Genomic DNA, 9,298 nt, shown 5'->3' on the forward strand with positions numbered 1-9,298 from the left:
TGAGCCACCATGCCTGACATTCTTTATTTTTTATATGAAAACTTGACTTCCTTAGATCAGGAAGAAAACATTCTGGATGGATCATAGCATCTCTAAAGAGGGTTTCCTTGTGTTGCCTTTACAAATTGGTTACTTCAACCTTATAAGAAAAATGAAGTTTACTGAGTATTAAGCTCCATTACATACTGATTCTTCTACCCTTGAACACACAAACAGATCTTGTTGCATAGCTACTATAATCACTGTACGTGTTTTATTTATTTATGGTTATTTTTTACTTACGTTTGTTTTCCAAAGATGTTTCCATGTATTGATGTAGTCTACAGACATGTCACTTTTAGTGGCCATATGATATGTTCATGTTGTAAGCTCCCCTCGCCTTTTTGCCAGTCCTCACCCCACATTTGATGAGGCATTTGGGTTGTTTTCAAGTTATTACTGTTACAAAGCTGCTATGAACATCTTCAAACAGATGGGTTTCCTGCCCCTCTCCCTTGATGTTTTGGTTTATTTCCTTGGCATTTATTCCCCAAAGTGAAATTACTGGGTCAAAGGATTTGTGGCTTTCATTATATACATGTTTACCAGCTTGTCCTGTATAATGACTGAACCAGTTTACTGGGAGGAATTGTGTTTTGAGAAAAGAATAGGTTTGTTTCACGAATCTTAGCTCCACCATTTGCTACCATTTATTTAGACCTTGGGCAAATTTTTCCCTGGGGCTATTTCTTCATCTGTAAAATGTGTTATTAATAGTTCATCTCCCGGGGTTGTTGGTTGTTTTAGGATGTAAGCAAGATACTGTTTTTAAAACATCCAGCTCTGTGCCTGGCCACATGGTAACTGCTTTAGTGACTGGCTGCAGTCATTTTATCAGCAGTATACATGTACTCATTCTTCTCCATCCTAATAATATTGATGTTTATCGGCCGGGTGGGTCAAGCCTATGATCCTATCACTTTGGGAGGCCAAGGTGGACGAATCACCTGAGGTCAGGAGTTTGAGACCAGCTTGACCAATGTGGTGAAACCCTGTCTCTACTAAAAATACACACACACAAAAAAAGAAAAATTAGCCAGGCATGGTGGGCAGGCACCTGTAATGCCAGCTGCTCAGGAAGCTGAGGCAGGATAATTGCTTGAACCCAGGAGGCATAGGTTACAGTGAGTCAAGATTGCGCCATTGCACTCCAGTCTGTGCAACAGAGACTCCATCTCAAAAAAAAACCTCTCACACACACGAAATATTGTTTATATATTTTTTTTCTTTCTTTCTTTCTTTTTTTTTTTGAGATGGCGTCTCACTCTGTTGCCCAGGCTGGAGTGCAATGGCATAATCTTGGCTTACCGCAACCTCCGCCTCCTGGGTTCAAGCGATTCTCCTGCTTCAGCCTGCCGAGTAGCTGGGATTATAGGCATGCACCATCACGCTCAGCTAATTTTGTATTTTTAGTAGAGATGGGATTTCTCCATGTTGATCAGGCTGGTCTCGAACTCCAAACCGCAGGTGATCTGCCTGCCTTGGCCTTCCAAAGTGCTGGGATTATAGGCATGAGCCATCACATCCAGCCCCATTTATAATTTTTCTTTGCCTTTGTTATTTTGGTGATGGCTTATACTTGTTTGATTTTGGATTTATTAGAGAAGGACTAAATCTTTCATCTGGTGATTTACCTTCTGAGTATGTTTTAGTGCCTTTAAGTCTAGTAATAATAAAGTTGGTGTGGGCAAAATGTTGCTTAGTAGAGAGTGTTAGGGAAGATGTTTTAAGTGAATAAATAAGAATTTAAAATAATTATTGATTAGTAATTAGTAAGTCTAAGAATTATTGATTAGTGAGTCTTCCTGACTTACCAGCATATTATGAAAATAATTGAATCTGAATATTATCATGGAAATTCTATTTGTACTGCCAATTTGGTCAGCAAACCTTTGTTCCTTTGTGTGTGTGTGTGTATGTGCGCGTGCGCGCGTGTGCGTGCGTGAGAGAGTATGTGTGTGTGTGTGCACACTTGCATGAGAGAGTATGTGTGTGTGTGTGTGTGCGCGTGTACTTTCCCCAGAGCTTTTGGATTGATCACACATTACCCATAAAGAAAATATATATTAACTGTGTTTTATTGGAGTTTTTAAAAAATCCTGATCTTGGGCTAGAAACCACCCTGGTTAGGCTGTCACATTGAGGTCACTGCGATGTGTGTGATGAGAGCATCTCAGGCTGACTGCTTGTGACTATGGACAGGGCAGGTGACCCATATGACTGTCAGTTTCCTTACTACCTATAAAATGGGACAGTTAGACTAGAATTATTAAGATTTTAACTATTATTTTGATTGAGGTGATTTGAACCTTTAATTCAGAAGGTGTAATTGTCCTGTCCTACCCACTCCGTGTCCTTATTGAGTTGCCCACCTCTTTTGCCACCTAGACTCTTGCCCCTTGCACCTGGGTGTCTGTTTTTCATCTCACTTGGGAAATAACACCCAACGGATGGCCATTGTTGCAGACCTTTCTCTAATATAAGAAAAGCATTTGTCCTACATATAGTTTTTATTTTTTAAATTGAGACACAGCTTTATTTTTGCAAAATGTGGCCTGTCGGCTCTGCGGGTCACTTTTGATGAGCCTGTGTTGCTTGCATACATGGAGGGTGCCCACGTCTCCACCTGCCTCCATCCTTCACATTTCATGTGTGCTCACCTAGCTCATCCACATGGCCAAAGACCCGGCGCATCTCCCAATTTTTAACATCAACACTATTTTTAATGATTGATTACAACCCATTTAGTCTTCTGGGCCAGGAGCTTTTAGGGCCCAATCAATCACTGAATCCATAAACAAGGGGACGGCCTTGGACTCCCTGGGAGCTTTGAATCACACTGGGGTGTCGACAGTCCCAGAGGCCTTTCTGTCAGCCACTGTCTGGGTTGGAGAGGATTTGGGTACTGTGCTAGGTGTTGGTGAGGGCGGAAGAAAGGCAGCCACAGATATAGAAATTGTTTGACAGTTGATCTGCATATGGGTAATTGCAGAACTGAGTCGTTGATTTTTTACCCTCTTTACTCCCATTTACACTAAGCTGTCTTCTTCAGAATAGTGATACACACATATACACACCTACACCTTCCTTACCTGTTTTTAAAAATGACTCCTTCCTGGGAACCCCAACATAAAGCAGATAAGAGTGCAGCAGCTCTGTTTGAAGACAGTGGGGAGAAGGACCCTGGCTGAGCCCCACCCCACCCACAGGTCCCTGCCCCTCACACAGGCATTGCTATTCTGTGGGTTTCCCTCTCAGTCCAAGAACACTTATCCTGAGTGATTGTCCACCTGCCCTGGTTGAAGTGGCATTGCTTTAGCAAGTCCTCTGGGAAGATCCCTGGATATGATAAGAACATTTTGGGAAATGTAAAAGCAATTACTTCCCCTCCACAAGGGTGAGTCTGGGACTACCCTTAATACACCAGAGTGAAGATCCTGGACTTAAGAGTACATGGGTGGGTGGACTTAAAGGGACCAGGGAGACAGAGAAGATAAAAGCAGAGATGAACTTTAAGAAATAAGGTTATGGCTTGCACTGGCATCCTGTTGTGGGCAGGAGAGGAGCCAAGAATGCCTGATAGGCTGTCAGGAAGATGGACACCTCCACAAGGTCTGTGACACAAGCCAGAGGAGGAAGAGATGGTGAGCAGCTAGGGAAGAGGTCACTCATTCAGAGACCAAAAGGACAACCGTGTGTGATAACAGGCCCTAGAGCATGAGGGCACCAACAAGGCTGACTTGATGAAATGCCTTATCTCCAGGGGTCACACCCTCTGGAAGCACACTGAGCTTAGACAGGAGTGATGACAAGTTGTTTTGGGAAGGGACTGTGGTTGAAACCAGCGCCTCTACCTGCAGCAGTGGCAGAGCAAAGGGTGTCTTAATCCTCTGCAGAAAGGACTGAGATGTGCATGGTATGTGCAGCTCATACCTCTGAATATCCTCACCTCAAATAAAGCTTGCTTGTGAACACCTTCTAAGAGTCTTTATCTAACACCCCATGATTTGGCACTCCCTCTTCTGTGGCTTATACCTCATGGTCCTCTGCCAGCAGAAAGCTGGACCCACTGGTCAGTCCTTTATGCTTGCAGGAGCCTTTGAGGTTCTCCCCAATGCTGGTCACTCATTGCATGAATGTTCATATCCTTAGGTGGCAGGGGCCACACTGCTGCTATGAGGACAGGAGGAAAGGAAGGGAAGAAGAGGGGCTCTCTTCCTTGGAGTCCACTCGTTACTAGGGGCTGTTTGCCCTCATTCTGCCCTGGGCTGATTGAAGCTTCAGCCACCTTTGCATAAAGCTTTTGGCTCCTGGTGAGAACATCTTGAAATGGGCCTAATATCTGTGGAAACTGAAAAAGGAGACCAGTGGCGTGGACTGTTTCCATGATTCTGATGTGCCTCTTGCCCCTGTAGGTACAGAAATATTTAACTCCAGATAATTGACTCGAGTTGTAACACTGTGTTCTAATTTGGAAACATGAAGCTGGCCACTTCCAGAAGGTGACCCTCTCGCCTAGTCTTCACTCAGAAAACCCAGGTGTGTCTCTTCCACCTGAATGTCACTGCCCTAGGCACATGGCACTCGTCTTCCTAGGGCCTGGCCTGGACTCTGCACATCCTGGGAGTTCTATGAAGAAAGGCAGGATTACCCTATTGAGTGCAGATATTCCTCTCACTCACGGTGAGGGCTTTGGGTTAAAGTGGTTTATGTGGGGCCAGCATTTTTGGGTGCATATGAAGCCTAAGGAATTTGTGACTTAGCAGATTTGTGTGTAAGCACAGCTTCCCAGCCTCCTGCCTACTTCTGATAGTGGTACTGGCAGCCTTCAAGGACTGAGGCTGTAGACCCTGGGGATGTTCCTCGCACTCTAGGGAGGCAGTAGCAGGGCACCTTCAGGACTGGCTCCTCTGAGGGAGTCCCTGTTTTTACTTCATCACTGATGAGAATGACGTAGCCTTTGTGGAGATTGTCAAGGTAGAGTGGAGATAGGTCCCTCCAGCACTGAGACAGTTTTGTGCCTGTGCAAACAAAACACTTCAAAAAGGATACTGCCCCTGCCTCCATCCTGGTGTAAGGTGGCAGAAGGAAGCAGTGGCTGACAGCGGAGTTAAACACACTTTAAGGTAGGTCAAATTTTTGACATACCATTTTCCTCTGCCGTACCAGCAGCTGCTCTCTACTTTGAAAGGGGGCTTAGCTACTCATATAAACTTTGGTTTGTGATAATGTAAACTATTATTAGGATTATCTTTTTATTCATAATATATGCCTGATTCTCTGTCTATTTATGCTCCGTTTGAAACACTCATTTACCTTCAATACTCAGTGCCAGCATCAGCCCCTCTGAAAATGAAGGGAAACTTTGTAACAGACTATTTAAATCTCTCTGTGGTTAAAAAGGACTCTGGGAATGAAGTCATTGGGTTGAGGAAGCTTCAAATCTCAGCAAAGCTTCCAGGTTAAAACTGGGATGTGATGTTGACAAAACATTCCAGTTTAAAGTTTTGTTTTGTTTTGTTTTTTTTAAATGAAGGTTTATCCCCAGGGTGGTTGTTTTCATAAAGAAATGCTTGATTCTCAGTTGAGAACTTTTGGCCTTCAAAGTCTCTTCTTCCCCCCCCAACCCCCCACCCCACACACACACACACAACTTTTCATCACCACCTGGTGGAACCATTTGTCACCGAGGATGTTCTGGAAGTTAGAGAAGTTCCTGATGCTCAGGTTGGCAACACCAACACCGCGGTCAGCCAGGCCCTATCTCCCTGCCAAGAGGCCAGAGTGGAGGAGGTCAGACGGGGCGGTTGGAGGGGGAGGGATGTCACGCACTTCTGCCTCAGGTGCTCCCGCGTTGTCAGTGGAGAGCAGGTTAGTGGGTGCACCAGCCAAGAAAAACCAATAACTGTTTCAATTTTTAATAAGATGTCTCTCCTACCCTTTGTTTCTCCCTCCACTTCTCCCCAAAAGAAAGAACAGAGTGAGTTTTTAAGCACATCTGGACACTGTTTTTGTAAAACTTTTACCCTGAATTCCCAGAAGGAATGTATTGGCTCCCATTTTTCCAAGCAAAAACTGAAATGATTCCTTTGTTTATAAGTACTGTGCTTGCATATTTTAATAAAACAGTAAAGAAAGGAATTGCACTGGTTTGAAAATCTTTAGCTAGGCCAAAGCATTGCCCTTTATGCCTCTCTTGAAGTCTTTGAGAGGTGCTAAAAGTTTATGGTTGGTTATTTTTGGTGTCAGTGGGAAAGGGAGAGTTAGGAAGGCTCCATGTGTCCCTGTTTGAATTTTTTTTTTCCTGTGGCTATTAGAGCATTCAGGCTATGGGGCAGGGGCTGTTCTTGGTCCTTGTTCCTCTGTTCTGCTTCCTCTACCATGCAGTGCCCTTGTGGTGAAAACCGTGCAGATACAATCAGATAACAGTGTTCCAGATCTGAGAGCCCAAGGGCTGCGGTGGAAGACAGAATCCATCTTTTCCTTATCAGATAGTGTTTGTTTTTCTCTTACGTGATTCTTCTGTAAGCCTATTGTTGCCAAGAAAATGAGGTTGATCTTTCATTACTACCAATCTTATTAGGATGTTGGCATGATGTTCTAGTATGGGGAGAATTGCAAAAGAAACTTAGAGTGTCAAGCTTTTTTTTTTCTCCCAGAAATGTTTATTATAACAAATATTAAATAATAACATTTAGCAGTTTGTGTATACAGATAATGTACAAAAAATTGACCTTCAAAAATTTCTAATCTGAAGTGACAAATAATTAATGTTTGATAATCACTAGTTCCATCCTGGTCTACACGGTGAAACCTCGTCTCTACTAAAAAATACAAAAAACTAGCCGGGCGAGGTGGCGGGCGCCTGTAGTCCCAGCTACTCGGGAGGCTGAGGCAGGAGAATGGCGTAAACCCGGGAGGCGGAGCTTGCAGTGAGCCGAGATCGGGCCACTGCACTCCAGCCTGGGCGACAGAGCGAGACTCCGTCTCAAAAAAAAAAAAAAAAAAATCACTAGTTGTTCTGCTCAGAATTTATGTTCAATTGTATATAGTATTTTTAATTCAAAAAATACATTAGAGAACAAAGAGTATTTTAATGTTTATTCCATCCCTCAGAAATGAAAACTGCTAACATTGAAAAAAATAGCTACATATTCCCTGAAAAATAAGTCCTGAGTGTCAAGCTTTTAAAGATGAAATACAGAGGCATTTGCTATTTTGGGGAACTTGTAAGATGACATGGTTCTGTTTAGACCAGTGGTTATGGAAGTTCTTTTTTATGACCTCAAAAGTTATGTTTTTAAATTAAAGTTATGTTGTCAGGAAAACATCAGTGTAGTGTGGTTAAGTTACGAGGGTTGGCTAGGTGCTGTGGCTCACGTCTGTAATCCCAACACATCGGGAATCTGAGGCAGGAGGATTGCTTGAGCCCAGGAGTTTCAGACTAACCAGGGCAACATAGCAAGGCCCCATCTCTACAAAGAGTGAAATTTTAAAAATTAGCCAGGCATGGTGGTACACGCCTGTAGTTCTCCCAGCTCCTTAGAAGGCTGAGGCAGAGAATTGTTTGAGCCCAGGAGTTCAAGGCTGCAGTAAGCCATGATTGTACCACTGTACTCCAGCCTGGGCAACAGAGTGAGACCTTGTCTCCAATTTAAAAATAAAAGTTATGAAGGTCAGTCACAGTTCTGCTACTGCATAATAAATGTTCATTAGTGATAAGCATTGAACCAGTGTAATAGTTACTGTTTCCTAAAATATTACTTTCCCTAGACCTGTTGTGGGTGTCTGGAAATAAACTCTAGAGGTGTAATATTCCCATACGAGACCTCATCTCAGAGATCAATCACATTTCAGAGATGAACCACATCTCAGCTTTTCCACCCTACTTTTGAGAAAGAAAGTTGTTAGCCATGATGCCAAAACTGACCCACTAAGCCTTTCGGGGCTATGGATGTACATCTGTCAAATGGCAGCAAATGCTGAATGATGTCCACAACAGGATGGTCTGAAAATTAATGCTTGTATTAGTGTCCTCATGCAAACATTCACCATTTTTGTGAGCTTTGAACAAAAATGGCTTGCCTGAATTGAAATCTTAATTTGATAATTTTGAGTCCTACTGATATTGTTCTAGCCAATCTTTTGAACTTTTATTTCTCTTTGAGTTCTGGGAAATTGCCAGTTATTCTAAATGCTAGCTCTTAGACTAGTTGGTTAGGAGTATCTGGTTTAAAAAAATGACCTGATTTAGGGTGCGCTGGCTCATGCCTGTAATCCCAGCACTTTGGGAGGCCGAGGCGCGTGGATCACGAGGTCAGGAGATCAAGACCATCCTGGCTAACATGGTGAAACTCCGTCTCTACTAAAAATAGAAAAAATTAGCCGGGCATGGTGGTGGGCGCCTGTAGTCCCAGCTACTTGGGAGGCTGAGGCAGGAGAATGGCGTGAACCTGAGAGGTGGAGCTTGCAGTGAGCCGAGATTGCGCCACCGCACTCCAGCCATGGCGACAGAGCAAGACTCCATCTCAAAAAAAAAAAAGACCTGATTTGGAGGTCATAGTTCAGTGTTGGTAGTCTACATTTTCCATGTAGCATTGTTGCAAAAACAGCAGAAACGGTGGTTCAAATTGTGAAGTGCTGAGCAGATCTTGGGGAACATCATGACATGGGTTCTCTGTGTTCTTCTCCATAATGTGGGAGATTAGAGGGCTTTCTGGCAGAATTGTGAGCTCTGGGCACAGCCTTGCCTCCAGGGTGCCCGACTCGGTATCTGTACGCAGAAGCCTGACAGTGAACTAGCAGTCTTTTCAGTACCTTTTTCCAGTGCCAGTGGCAGGTTTGTTTTTGTTTTTGTTTCAGTTTCAAACATATGAAAACATTTGATTTAAGTGGTCCTAATAATATGTTTTCTATTTTTCCTGTAAAACCAGGAGTTGAGTTTGAATGATAGCAGAAAACTCAGGAATTAATATGGAGGAACTATTTTAAATGATCTAGCAATATAATTATTTGCTCAGAGATTTGTATAATCCAAAAGGTTTTTGGCCAGGGGAGGTGGCTCACACCTGTAATCCTAGCACTTTTGGAGGGAGGCTGAGGTAGGTGGATCACCTGAGGTCAGGAGTTCGAGGCCAGCCTGGCCAACATGGTGAAACCCTGTCTCTACTAAAAATACAGAAGATGAGGCCGGGTGCGGTGGCTCAAGCCTGTAATCCCAGCACTTTGGGAGGCCGAGACGGGCGGATCATGAGGTCAG

General features: G+C 43.6%; 1 protein-coding gene across 3 annotated transcripts in view; it reads left to right on the plus strand.

Annotated features, from left to right (window-relative positions):
* IL17RD (interleukin 17 receptor D) overlaps positions 1–9,298 on the plus strand; it is a 76,839-nt gene that overhangs the window by 24,022 nt on the left and 43,519 nt on the right. The window contains exon 1 of one of the 3 annotated variants that reach the window (XM_011947257.1): positions 5,882–5,910. The exons of the other annotated variants lie outside the window; for them this stretch is intronic. The gene's annotated coding sequence lies outside the window, so the exon portion shown is untranslated. Of the gene's footprint in view, positions 1–5,881; positions 5,911–9,298 lie in introns of those variants that run through there. 3 annotated transcript variants of the gene reach the window in all.

This window comes from Colobus angolensis, unplaced genomic scaffold (genome assembly GCF_000951035.1).
Source record: "Colobus angolensis palliatus isolate OR3802 unplaced genomic scaffold, Cang.pa_1.0 Scaffold26, whole genome shotgun sequence".
In the NCBI taxonomy this organism is placed as follows: Eukaryota; Metazoa; Chordata; class Mammalia; order Primates; family Cercopithecidae; genus Colobus; species Colobus angolensis.